Source organism: Columba livia, chromosome 15, assembly GCF_036013475.1.
Source record: "Columba livia isolate bColLiv1 breed racing homer chromosome 15, bColLiv1.pat.W.v2, whole genome shotgun sequence".
Classification (NCBI taxonomy): Eukaryota; Metazoa; Chordata; class Aves; order Columbiformes; family Columbidae; genus Columba; species Columba livia.
The window spans coordinates 15,469,485-15,492,299 of NC_088616.1; the positions used below are offsets into that span (position 1 = coordinate 15,469,485).

At 48.2% G+C, this 22,815-nt stretch overlaps 1 protein-coding gene across 6 annotated transcripts in view; it reads left to right on the forward strand.

The window, feature by feature from the left end:
- The window catches only part of MAD1L1 (mitotic arrest deficient 1 like 1), a 349,235-nt gene that overhangs the window by 309,259 nt on the left and 17,161 nt on the right, over positions 1–22,815 (forward strand). The window contains exon 19 of one of the 6 annotated variants that reach the window (XR_010466404.1): positions 335–521. The exons of the other annotated variants lie outside the window; for them this stretch is intronic. The gene's annotated coding sequence lies outside the window, so the exon portion shown is untranslated. The remainder of the gene's footprint in view (positions 1–334; positions 522–22,815) is intronic. 6 annotated transcript variants of the gene reach the window in all.

Sequence of the window (22,815 nt, forward strand, 5' to 3'; positions counted from 1 at the left end):
TCTTTCCTTTTCAAGCATTCCGATTTTTCTTATTTTATTTTGTCAGCGGTACTTTGAGTTGCATTGCTCTGGTTTTATTTCAGTGTTCATAGCCCCGTGGTAACACTCAACTGTAAATAAAATTCGCCTTTTATCTGCTCCCCATTATAAGCATGGGCTGCCTGCTTTTAAACAGCTGCAAGAATATTGAGTGTAATGAAGGTAATGCCTTCAAAACACGTACTTGATATTCAGACAGGACAGGAAAGGCTGCCTCTAGCCCCACGGAATTGGAAACACTTATTAGAAGAGTCAGTTGGATATCAGTAAGAATGTATATTATTTTCTCTTCCAGTTAATAGGATTTTTAAATAAAGCTAAAGCTGATACGTCTGACTGAGCCCCTGCCCTTTGTGAGAGTTGCAGCTTCACCAAATGGATTGAACAATGTGAATTCTGAGTATCCCATGCGCTTGCTAGAAATGGCTGCAAAGGGCTGTAAAGAGGGAGGCAGAAGAAGAAAGACACAAGCAAGGGGGACAGTAAGTGAGCTTTTTTTTGTATCAGTTTTAATCAAAATGTAATGACGGGAGTTAAAGCATAAAGCAAAGGAAGGGTTTTGCTTGTGTCAGCCTGGAGGAGGGAGCCATTCATTTCACTCCATCATTTGGAATTGCTTTCCAGAGCGCTTACTCATCCATCTTCTCCAGCCAAACACTTGACTCTGCCTATCACCATTCTTTCCTTTGGATTTAAATTATGAGCCTGTATTCAATTAAGTATCTCTCTTTGCTTCTTGTTTTTGTGTTTGCTTAATGATCCCATTTCAGAACCCCAGAACAGTTTTGTGCTCAACTTGAGCGGCCCAAGTTAACCAGGAGCCTGTGCAGCCACTTCTTCCTTTGGACAACATTGTCAGAACAAGGCAGCCGGTGACTGATGTGATCTGGAGTCGGCGAGTGTGTACAATGGATAAATGCGCCTGACACTTTGTGATAGAGCTGGTAATTACATTTCACAGTGAGTGGTATTAATAGTGAAAGGAGGCTCTGGCATGCTGCATGAGAATTGGTAATAGGAGAGGCTGGAGGGAGAAGTGGGAGTCATTCATTAACCTGACGAATTATGGAAAAATGGACTTTTCCTTTGAATGCAGAGGTGCTCTCCTGGATGTGATGCTTTTTGAGATATCTCAGCGCCTTTGGTGAGCACTGATAATAATGAAACCTCCTTTCTGTCTTTTTACCCCATCGTGCCACCCCTGACTCTTATGACTTCCATCTCTACTTTGGGTCGAATGCTCTATCATGGAGTTTTACCCTGAGCAGAGGTGATGCTTGGCTAGGGATTCACAAACCTTGAGATTTGGAGACCCAAAGTTTTAGAAGCCTTTGGAACCCATCCAAGAAAAGATGGTAAACCTCTGAAAAGGAGGAGAGGCAGCAGTTGGACGGGGCTCAGATGATCAACAGGCACGTGGGACAAGTGTCCTGTGAAAGAGGACTCTCCGTCATGTGGTCGTGGGGACAGATCAGTGCCTATGAAGGCATCCCGTTCTGGGAGACTTAGCAAAAAGCAACAGAAACTTTTGCACTTCAGTCTTGCCTAGGCAATTTCTTATCATCGCATTTTCCATAAACACTGTGTGCGAGGGGAAAAGCTCGTCTCTGCCAGACTTTCCTTTCTATGGAAGATCTTTTCCTCTGGATCTCTCTGCTCCCCGCTCACGTCTCCTCCACATTCCAGCCCCTCTCTTGATTTGCCTGAGTTTGTCAGCATTCGCTGGGTACCCGGCACTGGGGGCTATTTCCCTTCCAGGCCAGCAGCATTGTGGAAGGGATGGTGCTGGTCCAGCCAGTCCATTAGTGCTCAGAAGGGATCTAACGTGCCCTCAAGCAAAGGTGTAGCTGTTGACACAGCCCCCGAGCTGCTGCACACGCTGCCGGGTTGTGCGGATCTCTCCCGAGGCTCTTAAAAGGAAAAAGCTGCCAGCTCTGGGAAGGAGGACGGTACAAGGATGGAAACAAGCCTGAGCCGGAGAGAATTGCCAAGAGTTGAAGGCATGAGAAGTGCACCAGAATTGCAATGATTTAATGCTGTGATTACTTCTTAATGCAACACGCACAAGGTTTTTATTAGATTCCACACCCCCCCCGCCCAATTCTTTCCGTCTAAATGCTGTAGAAAGAGGCTAGCTCGAAATGAACACCTGGGGCTGTTATACTGTATCACTCAGTTTAATTAACTTTTAAATCATATAATGTCACCTGGGTATCTTTCTAAATTCTATAACCTTAAGAGACAGCAAAAGCTGTAGCTCTATTCAGTTACCACCTTTGATAAAATCACCTTCTGGAGGCTACAGGGTTCTCCTCCGCCCTTTCCTCTCTACCAGACATGCTCTCCTTCAAAGAAAATAGGCTGTAACCAAGTGAGTAGTGGCTTAAGGGCTTGAAAATATGTTCTCATTGGGTCGATGTCAGTTGTATCCTTGGGACTTTGGGTCAGTGAAGCAGCTCTCTGGCATCCAGAGTAACTTTATACTGATGGTTTCATAGGTTTTGTATCCATACGGCAGTTTTATGCCCTTGATCATGAGACGGTCTTGCCCAGCGGGTGACAGACAGAGGAGACTGTGCATTAGGAAGGGAGTAAATGTGTCCCATGGTGGTTAAAGCTGCTTGGCAGGAAAGTCCCAACATTAATTTGTGCTGTTCTCTGATACAAGTTGCCTGTGTGCTGGTGTTTCTCCTACCCTGAGAAAGCACCAGCTGTGCATTTTCCTTGTGTGGCGGCTTTCAGAGCCAGTAAATGCATATGATAGCATCCACCCATATGGCATTTTATAGGCGTTCAAAGCAGAATAACACGGGAAGGAGCTAAAGCGTGAGATTGTCTGGTCCCGTCCTCAGCCCCAAGGAGGGGACAGTCTGAGTGGTCTGTCCAGAGCTGAGCTGTTTGCACTGTGCACGGGAGGCTGGATCTCAGAGGGGTCATACACAACTGCTAGGGCTAACCATTTAGGGTATACGTTATTAAAAAAAAAAGGGAATGAAGTTATTAGTACGGAGGTACAAAAGGAGAACAGAAGGATTAGGAAGCAAAAAGATGAAGGATTTGCTGAGCACTTCCAAGTTCAAAGTGCTTCAGAAGCCCCAAGTAGAGTCCAAATTGAAGGAAATGGTTCAAGATGCCTTTGAGATGTCAAAGCAGAGAGCCAAGAGAAAAAAAGAGACGAGGAGGGAACTAAATGAGGAAATTATTGACATAGAAATGCTGGCTGAGTGTGGGAGGGGGAAAATTCACTGCAAGGGTCAGTGTTCCAGAACAGGGGATCAAGCACTGTCCCTGGCATGGATGTGACGAAAAGGGTTTATGGAGCAAGAAACAGAGAGGTCAGCACTGGGTTAACAGAGAAGTGAAAAACTTCAAGGGTTAAAGTCCAGATGTGAGTATACAGAGACCCGCTGGTGAGAAACGGAGGGGCTGGGAAAGGCCGCTGTAAAGGTCTCGCGTCTGGTAACCTCTGAGGTGGAGACCGAATTGATTGTCCGTGCAACAATGCCACCGCATCCGCTTCATCTTTATTTAAAGTTCTTCCTTTTGTGCATGAGCTCTTTCCACGGCCTCGGCAGTGCGAGCTGGGCTGCTGTCAGCTCCACACCGTCCTGCTGTGCTTCTGCTCCCTCTTTGATGGTTCATTTCTCACCATCCGGGATGTTCCCTCCAACTCGGCTGATTTGCAGAAATCCAAGTGATTCTTAAGCTTTTTTCTTTTTTCCTTTCCTGTGCTGTGCTCTGAATGCATTAGAAATGGGAAACCTACATAAACGCACGTCAAACCAAAAGGTTCCCGAGACCATTAGTGTGTAGTGCCAAGATCATCCTTGCAAGAGTATGTGGCATGGTTGTTACAAGGTTTTCGGCAGCTCAGGTGATGATGAATTTGCAGGATGTCATTAAGCTCCCAGGATGTCTCTCTGCCAGTCAACGTGCCAGTTAACAAGCTCCACCATTTCCATTAAATGGGGATGGAGGTGGGCTGGGCATGGCAGATAGTTGGAGCGAGCCGAGCTTCGGTGAGGCAAGGGCACGCAGCTCTGAGCCAGGGAGGAGCCGTTCAGTTAGGATGCTGCGTTTCGATCTCTTTCCTTTGCAGCTTTTCCTAAGCGAGTTTTCCATCTTTTTCCCCTCTGTCTGTGAAATGGGAGTGAGCTGAAGTGGCTGTTTTACGTTGCTGAGAGTCGCCTGACATTGGTGCTTTGTTTCATCCCGGGGAAGGTCAAACGTGGTGCTGGGGGAGCAGCCGGCAAGAGCTCCCTGGAAATAATCAATAGAGGGAACGTGGGGGATGAGCGAGCAGGACTGAGAGATAGCATCTAGCCCATGTTTAATAAGAAGGGGAGAGAGGCGCAGGGCTGGGAAGGTGGCAAGAAAGCCAAGACCTGGCAAGAAACTGCATGATAATTAGGCATAGGTGATAGCAAAATGATAAGTCAGCAGAGCTGGACGAGGTGGTAATGTCCAGCTTTTCAATTCCAGGCAGGTACTGCTGCGTTTGCAGCTGTGGCTCCTCAGGAGCAGGAGGCGTCAGCCTGTGAATGTGAAACCGAGAGCAAGGGGACCGGGAGGCGAAGGGGAGGGGGAGCTGGGGCCTCGCTCCCCGGGGTTTGGGGCTCAGGAGGTGCACGAGGGGAGCGAGACACCCAGACCCAGAGCTGGGTTGAGCATTTTCTGCTCGGCTCGGTAAGGCTTATGGACCAGGGGTCCGCTGGAGCGGTGCTCTTGTCCCCTTGGACAGTGTCGCGCTGTATTGTGGTGGTGCAAAGTGAATTCGGAGAACCTGGTGCAGTTACCCTTGGTTTCCAAGTATGTGGCGTGGTGACGTTACAAGGCCCTACAGGCCGGTTATGAATGGGCCTGTAATAGACCTGTACACATAGAGCCAAAAATTAATAGCCTCCTGAGAAAGAGCTGAGTTGCACCTACTGTAGGGCCACTGGAGTGAGAGGGGGATGCAGAAGTCTTTATATTTTAATTGCAAGTCCAGGAGTCTCCAGCCCCTGAAGCTGTAGGCTGCTGATAAAGGCCTAGGTAAGTTTCCTGTAAAAACAAATGGCACAAAATGTTATTTCACCAGGAGCTGTGTTTCTGTTCTTGACACAGGCTCTCAGGGAGTCTCTGGATGGTCTCTGGATCTCCTGGTTTTGCAGCCACAGCCCTGTAGTCCAGCTGCTCTGAACCTGGGACCTTCTCTGCACGTTTCTGTCTCATGTCAGCATAGCTCGAGTGGGCTCCCCCGAGTTCAGACCCTTCTGGAGACCCTCCCAGAGCTGCTCAGCGGGCAGGTGCCACTCAGCGGGGCTGTGGGCAGCACTGGGAGGGCCTGGGCACACTGGCAGCATTGGCTTTAGCCCCGTGCTTTCCCAGAGCCCATCCTGGCCACTTCTCCAGCTTTGCCACCTCTGCTTTGGTGTCCCCACCTCTCCGGTATTTATTGTGCTTGCACTGTTGTATCACACTCCATCCTCCCTGGCCAGCACTCGTTAAAGGGTGATATCGCAGAGTTCACCTTCTGCACCATCTCCAGGGAGGCTGTTCTCATGTGTTGGCAGATTTCAGTGGTTTGTTCCTACCAAGGCAGGTGTGTGTAGATACCAAGAATTAACCCCACTGGTGCTAGTAAGTAGCCATTGAAAAGGCAGGGGGTGAGGCCATCTCTGCGTTTGCTGGTGTTGGAGAAGTTCTCCGTTCTCCAAAACTAGTTGTATCGGTACAATGGGAACTGTGTGTGGTTGTGTTTACCCATATGCTACAGTCATATGGACCTGAAGGTAAATACCTAAAAATACCTGGTTTTGCCAGAGACAGCTGGACCGTGGCTAAACCTCCATGGGGATGTAGGAATGAGAAGTTGTATCTGTAGAGCAGTACGGTGACTCTCTCATTCCCCCAGGGATTCATGTTAATATTGTGACTGCTTCAGCCATGGCATGCAGATGCCACTTCAAAAAGAAAAGTTGCTTCACTTAACGTATTTTGCTTCACCTGTGCCTCCAGCCTCCCTCCGCTTAAAATAGTTCTGACTGCTCAGGTCTCAGAATAGACAAGCTTACTGCTTGAGGCTGATACCAAATCTCCCCTTTAGTGCCACACAGGAAAAAGACATTCATCCTGTTGGGAGAGGAAGGTGCATTGCTTTCCTGTGGCCCCAGAACTTGCATCTAGCCTGGAAAGTCCTTAATTCAGTGCACTGTAGTTTAGTGACATGTTATCTACAGAAACTCTACTTGCTGTTGTTCTTAAAGGTCTCTGGGCTTAAGTCAGCAAAGGAAACTTAGCATGACAAACATAGAGGTTACATATATATATATATGTATCTTTATATGTGTATACATATATATACATGGAATAAAAGTTTTCCGATCTTAAAAGCATTTATAAGCTCAACTTCAGAATATCCAGTCTCTTATTCTCATTTCGCTATTTCTTTTTAACTTGATGCCGTGTTTCACTCCAGGACAGGAGGGGACCCGGCTGTGCAAGCAGGTTTTACCGGGAGGCAATGCTGCCGTGGGTCACCAAGCCCTTTGCTTCCCCACCCAGTAAATCCTAAATGCAGCTGAGACGCTGCAGGGCAAGGGCACAGGTAGAGCTGACACGACTATCATTTCTTGGTGTTTTATTATCATGGTCAACACAGCTAGATATGTGGATTCAGGAACAAGCAAAATGTTCCATTTTTCAGCCCAAGGTTTTGTGAGTGTCTCTCAGTGCTGGAAGGCAGAATCTCTTGAATTGTCTTTTTTTTCAGAGCAAGCTGTTTAATATTAACGCTGATTACCCAGTTGCTCATTTCAAGGAGAGCAGTAGCAACTTTCCGAGCTTTGGGGACTTAATTTTCTTCTGGATTTATGGGCAGCCGCCCAGATCTCTCTGCATGGTTTCTTTTCTCCGTCATTTGTATTTTTCCAGAGACCACTTTAAAGATATTCAACTGTAAGCTATATCACATCGATCCTTGGCTTTTCTTATCTTTTCTGTCTTCCTATTAAATATACCCTTGTATTTATGGTATTTTTAATGTTTTTACAGAAGATCAAGCCAGTCAGGAAACAGTTACTGAAACACAGGAGAGGCAGATGTATTGACATACTTGTCTCTGAACCGTCAGCATCTAGGGGGTGATAGTGGATAAGGTAAGGAAGAGTTGTCAGAAGAACATTTAGGTAGAGAAAATGAGCTCTGTTCTTCCAAGGCACTACCTGAGGAGGATCTACTGCAAATTACCAACAGACAGTATTTTGCCGGCTCTGAACTGTAAATGAGTTTTATTTAAGTCTGAGCGTGCGTGTGGAGCTCACGGTGCCGAAGTCCCTCCAGCGTGCAGCGCGGCCGTTCCCCTGGTACCGCCAGCTCTGTGCAAGAATTGAGTCCGCACTTCGAGCGGGTGTCGTGGCGTCTCATTAAAGCATTGGAGAAAGTGTTAAGCCCTGATGGGTTTTCGACAAGCATCCCCCTGGGAAGCGGGGCAAGTGTCACGAAGTGCTGTGTCAACGGGGGCCGTGTGGCTTGCACTTCTCACACCCTGCATCATTTCTTACTGGGACATACCTACTCTCCTCCTGATAGGATGAGAAACATCTAGATCAACCACACTGCCTGCTCCGTGTCCTATAAATTAGAGAGAGATGCAGCTGGTTTGCCTTTTGGTTTTCTGTGGTCTTTAATTGCCTCTCCATTATATCATCTAGTGTCCCTTTCTCCAGCCTTTCTCGTATCCGTCTTTGACAATGATGAGCAGTCAACTGTGATATGCCCCGAAGGTGACTGTCAAAACATGCTGAATTATGCAGTGGTCCAGTACTGCCTTTTTTCTCTGTTTCTCCTTTGAGTATTGCTGGAAGAATAGTTGCAGCATTTGATTGGGAAGTCAGGCCCTTCAAATGAGGTGGGAGACTTTGGATTTTGCATGATTTAAAATGTAAACCTTGGCTAGTCTTCCTCTGTGTTGAGGCTTGGCGTACTGTTGATATAATCCTGGAGCTCCGTGGATCGCTCTGCTCATCCCGCTTTCAGCTCTGTCTTGTGCCTTGCATTGTGTTCCCCAGTTTTTTGTTTAGTTTCAAATGACTGACTTAATTAGCCTTTTGATGGCCAAATATTTTTGCGTCATGACATTTTCCCAGGGATTAATCTTGGTTTTTTTTTCCTACTTAATTTAAGGTCCCCAGAACTAGTGTTGTGCTGGCCTATGCAGTTCCCATCTCTCCCTGTCTATCATTACCATAAAACTGTGGTTAAAGAAACCTTCTCTCCCTTAAGGCAAAACATGAAGCGATGCGTGTAGGCTGCTCAGACGTGATCTTTGATAGCTGTGCAGGAGTTTGGCGGCAGAGCCAGGTGCTTCACCCAGCTGCCTCCGTCCCCAGCACAGAGCTCAGCGGAGCCGATGCTCCCGTGCGGCCGAGCATCCCTGCCCAGGGATGCGGTCACCATGCAGTGGGCCAGGGCGTGAGCCGCCTTCCTGGTGACACAGGGACAACTCGGCGATGCAAATGGACCCCGACCTAACGGTGGCCTCTGCTGGGCCGTGGGCTGGGAACTGAACCACGGATGGATCCATGGTGACCTTATCGTGGCCCTTTGGTACATACAAAGGAAAGATGGGGACAAACTTTTTAGCAGGGCCTGTTGCAATAGGACAAGGGGTGATGGTTTTAAACTGAAGGAGGGGAGATTCAGGCTGGACGTGAGGAGGAAATTTGTTATACTGAGGGTGGTGAGAGCCTGGCCCAGGTTGGCCAGAGAGGTGGTGGATGAACCATCCCTGGAGACATCCCAGGCCAGGCTGGACGGGGCTGTGAGCAACCTGAGCTGGTGAAGATGTCCCTGTCATGGCAGGGGGGGCACTGGATGAGCTTTGAAGGTCCCTTCAACCCAACCTATTCCATTCTGTGATCCCGGCAGACCCTGACAGCAGGGCAGCGCTGCTCGAGGGGGCGGCGTTTGTCTGGGGACTTGTGTTCTTAAAGCGTGCTGCCATCACCAAATTTAACAGGTTTTACAGCCTTAAAGATGAAGTACAGCCTGGGGGAGAGGGAGTGCCCTTTAGGCTTCTTTCAAGTAATCCAGGATTTTACATTAGAATAATAATAATGCTTATTATAATACTATTACTTATCTGGGACCTACACAAAATCATTGATGTTTGCCTTTGCCATCCACCTCATGTGCATTTTGCTGATGCACAAATTCTGCTTGATATTGTTGCATAAATAAAATAAGCCCTGTTAATTTCAAACTCCTTGAGAAACATACACATGCAAAAATGTAAAGCTCACAGAAAAAGGGCAAAATCAGCAGGAAAAGAGAGAGATTATTTTCCACAGCGTCCTTTTAATTAGAGTGATAATTAATTCTTTTCCCTGACACGCACATACACATTACTCTCTTAAAATATTCCTGCTTGAAATAAAATTACTTAAAGCTACATGCCAGAGCAGCAGATCATGAATCCGAAGGAGAAAATTTAGGACTTGCGTATATTTTGAGCGCTCCTTTTGAATCCAAAATGGTCACTGGAAAACATGTCATAGAATCCAAGTGCGGGGGGAACAAATTACTCCCCATGACCCAAGCGCTGAGAACAAGCAGCGGCTCTATGCAGGCGCAAGGGGCTGATTAAGTGGAAAATGGAGTTAATACGTTTTGCATATGCACAAATTACATCCGCTATACTCTTCCAGGGGACAAAATGCTTCCAACTGTTGGTCTAGATGCTTTGCATTTCCGTAACTTTTTTGTGGCGCTGTGGACTTTGAGGGTTGCTCAGGGAGGGATCTTGTTTGGCAAATGGATGTGGGAGCAAGAGGTCACTTCAGAAAATGTGGGAGAAAGCCAGCAGCAGGCTGGGGTCGGAGGAGGAGGTGGCAGAAAGGCCTGTGACAGTGCGGGAGCGGGGGGGACATGAGGTGGCCCAACGCAGAGCATCTCTCCTCAGCTGGGGGTGGGTGGCAGCCTCTGGTGAGCCCGGTTCTTTGGGTGGGGACTGGACCTGGGTGATTCTGGGGGAATATGTGCTTGATGTGAGGGTCTGAGCTTCCGTTGTGGTGGTGGAGAAATGACCGAGAAGGGCGGAGAAAAATAACAGCAGGGTATCAAGGGCTGGCGCAGGGGCTGAAAGTGAAGAGAGGGGAGAAAAGAGATGTGGTTCTGGAGGAATCCAGGAAACCATTGCTTTTACTATATTTTATTAAATCATCACATGTTCGCCGTATAACTCAGCCACACTGGAGGAGGCCCTTGTGCGTCACCGCGTGCCAAGCCCCAGCTTGTTTGCTCCCAGCTACCATCACCACGAGCCTGCACCGGCGCCTGGAGCTTGGTCTCTCGGTGCTATGGAAAGCCGGTGAAATGCATTCAGCACGGCAGGGAAGCGTCTCACTGCTTCCCTGTAATTACACTTGTGAAAATGCCCCCGTGGAGAAGACAAGCCTGGAGGACCCGCTCCTAGGTGGGAGATGTTCCTGCGTGCAGGTAGTGCCAGCCCTGCTCGGAGAATCGTGTCGTGGAGTTGTGCTGCCCAGTCAGGGTTTGATTTCTTATGGCGGTGATTAAGACTACTCATTTAGGGACATAAAAGGAGTTGGCTCTCTAATTGCACCTACAGATGTTTCCAGACATAAAGCAAAATGATGCAGGGAAGCTATAGCATCCCGCTCACTGTTCTGTGCAGAGATGCCAGTGTGAAAAATGAGGAATTAAAAGGACAGTAGGAAAAATAAACCTAAGACTCTTTTCTTTACCTGTAAAAGAGATAATATTGGAATGCTCATGAAGGGAGAGAGGGGGAGAAGATGTGGGTGTGGAAGGATGGAGTTCAGATTCTCCATGCATGGCCACAAAGCCCTGATGAGCAATGCGGCCACAAAGACTTGACCAGCCCAATCTCCAGCGGTGCTAATTAGGAAAAAAGAGATTCCTCCTTTTCCTTTTTGACAAAAGGATTTCCACGTATCACTTTATTCAGTTACTTTTCTCCGGAGATCAGCAAGCCAGGGAAATACCGTTTCCTTCTTCGTTGCTGTTAATTAAGCTGGGTCTGAAGCACCTTGGTGAACCTCGGGTGCCTCTCAATTTGCAGAGGGCTTTGCCGCAGGGCTGGAGACGCATGAGCCCCAGAGGTCCACAAAAAACCCTTGATTAGAGAAGTCTGGGTCACCCAAACTCTGCCTAGAGCTGAAAAAGAGACATAATCATGTACTTCTACCTGCTAGAGTGGTCTAAATATGACTGGGATTTTGCCTTCAGAGGACCTTGAGTCTTGCATTGTTCAGCTGAAGGCAAAGAGCGCGTGGTGTAGCAGGTGACCACAGGGAGCACCACACCACATCTGTTCCTTGGACTTTTCCCTGGGCCATATGCTGCAGGCTGCCCTGTCTCCTGCCTCTCTGGGTCTCGGTGACGTCCCATGTGGCTGGAGAACGTGTCCAAGGCCTTCGCAGTCCTCCTCGCTGTTTGCTGAGCAGAGGGGCCTCTTTCTTTTGGAGAAAAATGGGGGTTTGCTCTTCTCTTCCTTTATTTGTGTGACCTCCACCCTACAGGTCAAAAGGAATGTTTTCTTTGCCTACCTGTCTTTTTTAAGTGGGACATATGTTCTGAGGGGTCTCAGTGTGGGTACACACTGGGTCTCCCTGGGTGGTTGGGATTTGCCCTTAGTGTCTGTCCAGACAAGCGTGTCCTGTCCTTGTTCAGTGCCAGGATTCAGCCATGCGTTCCAGTGTTTCTCCGGGTACCAGAGGCTGCAGTTTTCTGTGGTGGGACCTACCCTTCCATAACTACCTTTCTTCTTTTGCTTAGCAGCTTCCCATTTCATTTCTTGCTTGCAAGTTCAGCACTTGGCACCAAATCTGGTCTAGAGAGGTCGTATAAAGCAAATGCAGTCGTAGTGCATGTTGTGTTGGGGTCATAAATGGTTAAATGTCTTAGCTTCAGCTCAAAGCACTGAGCTTTTGGGGGTTTTTATTGTTTTGCTTCAGGGCACATCCAAGTTTCCAGGACAGCTGAAGGTGATAGAGATGGCACCTTAATTGAAAGGGGTCAGAGTGTTGCATTTTCCTCTTGCATTAACATTCTGTGCGTATTCCTTTTTAAACCCAAAGGCTCCATCTGCTTTTCCTTGCTGGCCTTCGGAAAGTGAACTCCTGGTAAAGGACTTAAAAGGCAATATTAAAAGGGGAGAGAAAGAACTGAAAAGGGGATTACAAAACCAATAAAAATTGCTCTCAAGAGTAGACAGTATCTGCTGGACAGGAAATATATTTGAGTTTGTGACTGGCTGCAAAATACCTCAGCCACAGAGTGTCTTGAGCGGAGGGTAAGTCTTTTGCTCAGTTAATCATCAGAGACAAGCAGAGGACACTCAGCTTGTGCAGGGATCAAGTCTGAAGCCGCCTCATGCATATTGCAGCGGCTCCGTGCAGGCGTTGGGGTGCTGATGGAGCAGCAGCCGCCGGGGAAAAGATTTGCTGATGCCTCTTAGCGTGTGCAGCCTGCGGTCAGGGAAATGAAGAGCTCGGGTTCGGGAGTGCGCTTGGATCACCTGGCGCTTGGGGTGTATGGTGGTCACAGGGAGGTCTTTGGTGATCGGGGGTTTGAAGAGCTCTGAAAATGGGAGGTTCAGGGGTTTATCCAGTGCTTGGGTAACAGCATCGGTCGCACGTTTCCTCTGGAGTGGAGGCAAGTTATTTGGGTATCTCCAGGTGTCAACAGTGGATGCTGCTTTTAACATCCCACTGGTTTGTGAGGGATCATTCGCTATCGCGTTCATCCCGAGCAAATTATCACACGGATAATTTAAGATTTTTCATCAGTATTTACCTGTTCTGAGCCTGATCACGGAGAAGAAAACGCTCTTCATCCCACCAGCAGACAGCGGCTCTGACGCTGCACTTCCCTCCCTGCACGCTTTGTGTTACACACTGAAAACGTGGAGTTTGGGCCCGTTGTTTGTGTGGATGCTCTTTGTGCCTGTGTCTTTCATCCGAGCAGCAGAGCGAGCGGGGGTGGCAGAGGCAGGGTGCTGGTGCAGCCCCCTCTGTGCGCACCGCCTGTGCAGCGCCTCGTGTAGACTTTGTTGGAGCCTTTCTGCGAGCATCTGCCTCCAGTTGGGGTAATTACTACTCTCACGCTGTAGTAGTGAGTCTCTCGTTGATGGAATATGAAAGTGAGCAAAATGTCAGTTCAGCACTGCGTGGAGGCCTCACTGACACACAGGCTGCTTCTGAAATTGCTGGCGTTTTTTTTTTTTTTCAGCTAATTGCCTTTTTAATCATAGTGAAATTGCTCCTATTTGCATGAATATTCCAACAGCAGGATCAGTTTGCTCTTGTCACAGATACTCACTACATATCACGTTCAGTTTTGCTTAATATGCCTCATATTTAGAGCATCAAACTCTTTTCTTCCCTCCTGGTTCCCTCTGCCTGCTGCAAGATGGGCAAGTATTCTTTTATTGACTTCATGAAATATTCTCCCCTGTCCCTTACCTGCCGCCCATCTCCCTGCAGGCAGCTCCAGAGTTAGAAAACAAAACTATCTTAAAACAAAAGCCCGGATGACTTGTCCTAATAATTAAAAAGGTTAAAAAAGCCCCTACACATACATGCCCATATACACAACGACACAGCTGGGGAGCGGCGTGTGGGAGAAGTGGGTATGGCTGGAGGGTGTCACACCGGGCCTGGCTGTGTTGTCATAGAATCACAGAATCATTTCGGTTGGAGGAGACCCTCAGGATCATTGAGTCCAACCATATCCCAACTCCCGCACTAAGCCATGTCCATAAGAACCTCGTCTAAACGCCTTTTAAACCCCTGCAGGGATGGTGACTCCACCACTGCCCTGTTCAATGCCTGACAGCCCTTTCTGTTAAGAAATCTTTCCTAATATCCAATCTAAACCTCCCCTGGTTCAACTTGAGGCTGTTTCCTCCTGTTGCTTGTTACTTGGGAGAAGAGACCAACCCCCTCCATGCTCCAAGCTCCTTTCAGGCAGTTCAGACAGTGATCAGGTCTCCCCTCAGCTCCTGTTCTCCAGCTGAACCCCCAGCTCCCTCAGCCGCTCCATCACACTCGTGCTCCAGCCCTGGGAAGGTGAAGTGCACGTGGTCCGTGGTTTGGTACTGCCGCTCGTTCCACCAGCATCAGCGGGCGCTGCTCCTCTTGTAGCGTAAAATGGCATCGCCTGCACCCGAATAGTCATTATTACCACCAGTATCGCACAATATCGGTATAACTGTTGTGCCCGGGAGTCTCTGCTGGGCATCAGAAGGTGGCTTGAACAGACCACACAATGAAACGCCACAACAGAATATTTACAGAGCAGCAGATGGGGACAGGTAGCTAGCTAAGGGGCAGTGAAGAGCAATGATCTTGTAACCCCCGGCACAGCGGGAGGAGCTGGCGTGGCCAGGATTGCCCATGCTCTGCTTGTTCCCCAGGCAGGACAGAAAGGGGGGCAGCACTTCAACCTGCACTGCAGACCCGGCTCCATCGCTATCCCTGGCTCGTTAGCAGCAGGAGGATCTGCATCCCCCAGGAGATGTTGGAAACAGCAGCCTGGGATGCTGGAGACACACGTTGTGCTGCCACAGGTGTCCCCGCTGCCCGGGATGGATGCGCCCGAGTGTTGGTAAGGTGTTGCTCCGAGATAGAGGCGCACCAGCACCAACTCATTCCCTTCCAGGCAGTAAAGCAATGGGAAACAGGCTAGACAATCAGTCAGATCCAACTGTCAAGTTTTAAGCAGAAAACATTGATTTTAATGGTAATTTCTGCATAAAAATTAATGGCGCAATAAAATCTTAATTTGGAGTTTTGGAACAAATAATGTAATAGTAAAAGGCAGCATCCTGGAGTAATTTGAAAATGAATTAGGCCAGTGGAATCAACCTCTCCCCACAGAGATGCCGTTAATTGATCATCCCCGTAACAGCTAGTTTACAAACATATCATGAAAGTACTTGCTGCCCTGGCATCTTCCAGGCAACGCAGCCAGCATTGATGTGGATACCCCTACGTCCCACCGCGTTCTTTCTGGGTCCCGGCGAGGAGCCGATGGGGAGGAAATAAATCAAGCGCAGTCGTGCGGTCGGTACAACGTGAGTCTTTGAGGTTTGAACAGGGGGGAGAAAACGTTCTCCCGCAAGAAGCAGAAACCGCGAGTCTAAAATTAGCCGAGCCCTTCGGATTGGCAATAGGCAGGCGGTGAATCCCTGCGGATGCTCCGTGCTGACAGCACTATTAATACATCAGCCGCTGCTTGGGTGAGGGTGGGGAGCGTTGTGCGTGCGTCGGGAGTAATAAGTTTTCAACGTCTGGTCTCATTCATCCGAGTGGTCCCAGGCTGAGCTGTGATACGGGGCAGGAACGCTGGACACTTCTTCTCAATGTGAAAAAAAAATAAGATTAAAAAAACTTGCTGCTTCTTACTTAATTACAGTCGTGGCCGTTGCTATGTTGAAATGCTGCTTTAAAAGCCTTTGTGAGTAATTAGTGTCAAAAATATAAGATCTACAAAGCTATAAACTCACAGCTTGGTAATATTACCAAGTACTAATTAAAAAAAGAAAAAAGAAAAGGCTGTCTTTCATGATAAGTTTTCCAGCATAGCAAAAGATAAAAACGATGCAATTTGCAGATGATAGGAAATAAAAAAAAGGAAACCTGAGAGAAGGATTGAGGAGATAAGAAAGTCAATATCAACAAGGCTGTAGGTCTCTGGATGATGTGGCAATGGTAAGGGTAAGGGAAGTATTGGAGTCTGAAGACAGAAATATAGTTAGGAATATACCTGGGAGCATCCTGGGCTATGAAACAGAGATAAGATTGAAGATCTGGTGTTATGGATAAGAGGGATAAAAATACTGCTCTATTTAGGACTAAATAACCTGGCACGGCTCTCAGGAGCGGTAAAATGTTTCAGGAATGTCCTAACTAACAGAAATAGAGATATTGCATGCGAATCTACAAGTGTGCGGTGGCATCTCGTGAGGGATGGGTGAGATCCCCTCCGTGTATCTCCCGACCAGTCTGGACCCCTTACTGGACTGGTGTTACAGTCTGGCAGATGGAAATCAGGCTCACATGTAGGAGCTCACAGGATTTGGTTATAGTGAGGTGGGATGTTTATCCTTTGGAAAACAAGATTAAGAAGAGACCTCATTAAGGTATAAAGTAAACCCTGCTGGGAGAAAAAGATCAAGGCTGTTTGGGTTATTGTCAAACACATGGTGTCAAGGGACATAAAGCCAGTCTGAAGGACCTGAATTCTGAGAGACATAAGCTGAATTTGTTTTTTTACAGCACTTAATAATGCAATTATAATAACATCTTGTGCTTTCTCATGCCTTCTGATTTAAGACCTGAAAGCACTTCACAAACATGAATTAAGTCTTCCAGGACTGTTGCGGATAGAGCAAGTACTGCTCTGTTTTTACAGACTGAAAAGCTGAGGAACAGCATGTGTACAAGGCAGCACAGCATGTGGAGGGATATGTCTTTATTGTAATCAAGTTGGGCATCGTCTCTGGGCTTCGCCCGCTCGCCTGCGGCTGGAGCAGAAGCTCTACTGAGTGACTCTGCGTGGTTCTTCATCCCACACCTCTGCTCTCTGGTACCTTGACCTTCTGGAAACGGTGCGTCATTGGTGAATAAGAAAAAGCGGTAGAAGGTTTCCCTTGGCACCCACGGGTTGAGTTTTTCCGTCCTCAGCCTCACTGGTGTCCAGGTGTGTGCCGGCAGCGTCACAGGAACACGGGGACTTCTACACCATTTACATCCAATGTGGCTTGCAAGTAACTGTATTTAGAGCATCATTGCGCTGTCAAGCGACGTCCCTTCCCCGGCGCCCTGCGCCGTTCCAGATAAACAGCTGAAGAGCAGGGGATCCGGAGGGTGATCTTTTGAAAGGTTTCTCAAAGGTTTCTGTTCTCATTTCCAACTTAAGCGAAGCACCTGCGGCAGGTGGCCGTGTAGGACTGGGAGCTGTGCTGTTACAGCTGTACCGGCCACGAGAGCGAAGCTGCAGGTGGTTTTGTCGCACGTCACAGGCTGGTTTGAGTCGTGTGCTGCTCTTTTCACCTTGACAGCGCTCTTGTGGAGGCACCATTAGTATGGGTGGCAAATCAACAGGAAATAAAATTGTCCTGCCCTTAACAAGCTGGCCCCACCTGACCTTGAAGACATTATTTTGTTTCCTGGATGTTTTAAATTAAGTGGTATTTCGACTAAGGTGGTTAGATAGAAATTGGTTGGGCTAATGCTTGCTTGAGCTGAACATGCCCAGCCGGTGCCTGTTAATTCCCTGGTTCCACATCCTGTTCCTGCCTCTTTCCTCTGCTCACCAACACAGGTTTCCTCTAGATGATGCATTTTCTCCTTGTTTTTCCTCACTCTGCCCCTCTGTAGCATGAGAATAGAGGCCAGCCTGCTTCGACAGGCATGCACAAAGCTGGATTCTGAGCTTTAGTCTGTTTTGATGGCACGTGGCTAAGCAGGACCTAGGGCAAGAGTCTAAGCTGTACGTAGGAGGAGATGTTTGCACAAGTCCTCCATGGCACGTGTTGCCTACTGTATTTGTTTCTATACCTTGAGTTCATCCTCTAAGGCTGGTACCACATCAAGGAATGTTTGTAGAGGTTGCAGAAAGAATTTGTGGCTTCTTCTTCATCATCCGGAGGACCAAACACCCCGGGATGTTACTGGCATTTTTCTAAAGGCTGCTTTACAGGAAAGCTTTCTTAGAAAAATTGTCTTCCTCATTGTTATTCATGCCAAAACGTTGGGACAATCTTACTTTTCTTCCACCATGCAGCTAATCACTGCATGGGGCTGTGCTTGAGCTTCAGCAGCTCACCATTGTTTGTTAGAGATTAAAAAATAACCATTGGGGGTGTCATTGAATCAGTGCAGCTAGTGAAATCAAAGCCTCAAACACAATCAGAGGCCTACGTGGCTCACAGAGGAAAAGGCCGCAAGAGCGACAGAACAGCCGTGCTCCCATTGCTGCGCTCATCCCATCGGTGATATTGGTGGGGAAAATCAGATTGCTGTGTTCCTCCCATCTGTCTTCTACGCTGAGAGATACTGAACACGTCAATAAACAATGGAAAACAAGGAGGGCGTGTGTTCAGAAGCACTTCAGGCTTTGGGCTAAGTATTTCTAGAGTGTTTGCTAGGAACAAAAATTAACTGAAATCAATGGCAGCATATCTGCTCTTTAATGGCAAGCCAATACGGCGCAGCACTGAAGTACAGCATGTTCTCACCTGCCCCTGTGCTAAGTGGACAAGCTGTTGTGAGCGGATCCAGCTGAGAAGGGTGCGTGTGAGTTATAACCCCTGGAAGAGAGGCAGAGACCCCAGGAGCTGAGCCTACGTCGGAGTGAAAAGGCTGCAACCTTCTGGCTGGTCTGAACCGAGGATGAGGTGTTTGCAGCCACTGCTGGTGCAGATTGGGAGCAGCGGTGTGTGCAGAGGGAAAAAAGAGCTATTCATCTCCCAGATAGATATGGCTCTTCAGTGGAAGATGAGGTTGAATTTTCTGGCAGGCTCTCTTGCTGCCAGCAGCACCTCTGCAATATCCAGACAGAGCTGGAGCAGCTGGTTTTCACTTATCTTACCCAGGCACTCGTCTGTTTGAGTGATGGCTGTGCTCATCTTTAATGTAGATGTAGGGCTGGGCGTCAAGAGTGAGTTGTGGGCATCTCCCAGGCTCCCTTGGTCTGATGTTATTGCTGTATTAGGAGGGTAAAAGAGGTTAAAAATCTGCAGCACCCCTGGCAGCCTCGGGAGAAGGAACAGTTGTCCATCGCAACCTGGTGGTCATTGGTTTGAGCATGGAGTCAGCGCGATGCCATTTGGATCGCTGCTGCTGGGTCTTTGGGCCAGCCAAGGATGGAGGTCACAGAGACCGGCTGGACTGGATGGTGTCCTGGCGTCGGTGGCTGCGCAGTCCCAGCGCTGTCATCTCTACATGATGCCCTGATTTAGAGGGTGATGGCAGAGATGAGGTGGTGCTACAGCACTTAAAAGGACACTCCTCTTTAAAGAAAGCTTAGAAACAGGCCGGTGGTAAGATTGTGTGCGATGAGATGCGGCTGCTTCTTCACCAGCAAGTCCATGTTATGGTGGAGGGTCAGTGTTCAGCACTGGGGACACATAGAGAAGGTTCATGTGTCTGAGTTAGCATCCAAGTTATCTTCAGGTGCAGCCAGTGCTTGCAGGACATCTGTTTGCACAGCTGAGCCAAATTCTGGTAAGACAGTCATCATATTTGCAACCAACCTGCGCAGCTCCTGCTATGGACCTTGAAAAATTGTCAGGGGTTTGGGTTTTCACATCTGTAATGTGTGTTGGCAAGCTGTGACAGGAGAATGCGCTTGAATCCAGGCTGAACCGAACTCTGAATGAATTGATGAGTTGGTTTGCTGTCCTGTCTCGTTCCAGCCATTGAGATTTTGCAGATCCCGCAGCCAAATGAAGGGTCGTTGCAGTGATGATGGGGGATAAGAGGGGACACTGTGCTGCCATTGTTAGTATTCAATTGGAGTGATGCAAGATCAGAACTCTAATCTCTTGTTGTAGGTTATCAGCAAATCAAGGTGACCTCTAAAGCAAGGAGGCCACGTGGGACTCTGTGCAGCTCTGAAGACCAGTTGCGTTGCAGACTGGTTATCAGCATCCTTGTCCTGCAGCCGGGTGTCAGCGTGTTCAGGGGTTCCAATAAGTCCATGAGTCTTTAGGGAGAATCACAGAATCCCAGAGTGTCAGGGGTTGAAGGGCCCTGGCAAGCTCATCCAGTGCAATCCCCCCATGGAGCAGGAACACCCAGATGAGGTTACACAGGAAGGTGTCCAGGCGGGTTGGAATGTCTGCACAGAAGGAGACTCCACAACCCCCCTGGGCAGCCTGGGCCAGGCTCTGCCACCCTCAACCCCAACAAGTTTCTTCTCAAATTTAAGTGGAACCTCTTGTGTTCCGGTTTGCACCCATTGCCCCTTGTCCTGTCACTGGTTGTCACCAGAAGAGCCTGGCTCCATCCTCCTGACACTCCCCCTTTCCATCTTGATCCCCAGGAATGAGTCCCCCCTCAGTCTCCTCTTGTCCAGCTCCAGAGCCCCAGCTCCCTCAGCCTTTCCTCACACGGGAGATGCTCCACTCCCTGCAGCATCTTGGTGGCTGCGCTGGACTCTCTCCAGCAGTTCCCTGTCCTGCTGGAACTGAGGGGCAGAAAGAGGGGAAGCTGTGAACTCCTTGTAATATAGGTAAAAATCCTGCTATTGTTTGTGCTCTGCTGGTTGCTTTCCCCACTGAGCTGTCCCGCCTGGGCCCTCTGAAGGAGCAGCTACTCTTTCCTTACTACTAGGGGCTTTTGGCAGCTCCCCTTGCATCCTGGCTGCCATGGCTCTCTGTCTTCTCATCCTGAAATGCCTTTACAACGGTCCCGGATTTCCCTGGGAGAAGTTCCCTGTATTCCTCCCCACACTCCACAGGAGCGGCAGCATCCACATGAATTCTGGCGGCTCTGAGACTGCCTTCCGCTGGGAACCGGCCCGCACCAAAGTCCCTGGCACAGTTTGAGCTGCAGTTTTGTCTGATCCTTTTAAGAGTTGGGAATGGCTGTTTTGATGTCTGATATCTATGAACATGAAAGGCTCCTTTCCCTCTAACTGTGCATTGGGCAGGGCAATGCCTGTCTCTCCTAATCAAAAATGTAATCAAAGATCTCACTTCTTGTAAAAAATGTATTAAAAAGAAGAAACGATGCAGCATATTTCTATTGGCTTCGCTGCCGGTTTGCTCTGGTTTCTACTTCTGTGCCGCTCCCTTCTGCCTTTTACAAAAGAGCCCTCACCTCGGCTTTCCACATGTCTTGAGAGGTTTAATTGCAAAATGTTGAGCTTTGAAAACAAAATTTAGAAAAAAAGTCATTTTGTTTGATTCAAGTGAAATATCGATTGTCCTTGAGTTCCCGCACCCCAGATATCGGCGCCGTTTCGTCAGCGCAAAGAGTGAGCAGGACGATCACAACAAGGAAATAAATACTCCAGCTGGAAGGAGAAGAGGCTGAGCCAGGAAAACAACCGTGCCCATCGCTCCCTCTCCCACCGCTGCTGCTTCATAAATGCTCTGTTGACCTGACGTTAGCGTTTCCAGTTTACAGTAAGCAGCATTTCCCTTAAATAAGATACTGATAAAGTGAAACGAGGGAATAGAGGGGGTGGAGAGCAGATTTGCAAAACATGCTGGAGTGAGAAAGTTGGAACATACCGTGTGTGTCTCAGGAGTGGGAACGTGCCTCAGTGTGTGAATAAATATATAATGTATAGACATATGCTCTCGCTTCTCAGAAACAGAGGTTTTTGAGTAGTCCCAGATTGTTCTGCTTTCAGTGCACAGCAAAGGAAAAGGCTTGTGTGGAGAACATCGGGGTTGGCGCTTGAGGACTCGGAGGATGGTGGTTTGGATGGAGCATCCTCGCTATCCGAAAAGGAGACTGGTCACAGAAAGCGGACTCGGGTGTCGCTGTGAGGAGCGAGCGGCCCGTCTGGAGAGACACAATGTGCTCGGGTTTGCTCGTTTCCATCTCGCAGGTGAGGGCTAATGCCTCGCTAATGGAGATCAGATTTTCATACAAATTCAGTTGAGAAGAAAGAGCACGGCAACACGAATCAGATAAGTGTTAGCACAAAATTATTTGTTAAATGGATTTTTTATTACTTTCCATGAAGCCTGCACAAAGCTGTTGTCCTCTTTTTAATTCCTCTTCTGGCATTTGTTCCCTTTTTCACTGCCTCCACAATTCTCCCATTCAAGTCAAAAAAGCCACCTCCAAAAGACCAGTGTAACATTAGCAGAAATTATTAGCAGCAGTGATTTCAATATTCAAATGGACATAATATTTAGTAATAGACTGGGAGTTGTATAAATAGAGTATGAATGCCTAGTAATGAATCATATCAATAATTTTCACATACAGACTGTGCTTTACATTTCTCAAAGGCCTTCCCAAATACCAATTGATTCTCACAGCATGCCTGCTTGGTGGAGGAGTTGTTATTAGTTCTAGTGGAGGGTGAGGATATTGAGATGCAGAGAAATGATGCCGCTTGTGTAATTCGTGCTGGGACCCAAAGTGAGGAATCAAGTCGGAAGTATGATTTCTTTGGCACGGCTAGAAGTGCTGGTCCTCATGGATGGTGGCATGAGGAAGACGGCTTTTAGCAGACTCCAAAGTCTGGGGCTGGCGGGGTGCGGGTAAAGGAAGGAGTAACGTGCAGTGCATGGCAGAGCTGGTCTTGATGGTGCTGTGCTTTAAGCTCAGTCAAGAGTAGCACCTGTGCCCCATGCAGGTAGCGGCTTGGGGGTTTTTGACCTATGGAAACATGATTTTCCATGCAGAAAAGTGGCGGCTAATACAGACAGACTCGAGAAAGAGAAAGAGGCTTCTTCAATCCAGCGTTGCCTTGTAACCCTTACCTACTTCAGTCAAGGAGGGTAATTGCCGAAGAGCACCTGAAATGCTGGAGGTCTCTTTTCTAGCGTAGCATCCTGCTCAGCATTCACCGCGTTGCCCACCTCTGTTTTACTGTTGGCCTTCTTAATTCTGCAGTAAATTGTTCCAGCCTTCGGTGTCTCTCGCGGTGACCCGGGGCTGCAGTCAGTGATGGAGCTCTTCTTCAGAGGAGAGAGGCAGCTTACACAGTACGTGCCTCAAACAAGGGAAACCTCATTTATCTTTTGCCCTCATTTTGTACTGAATTCACCAAGGC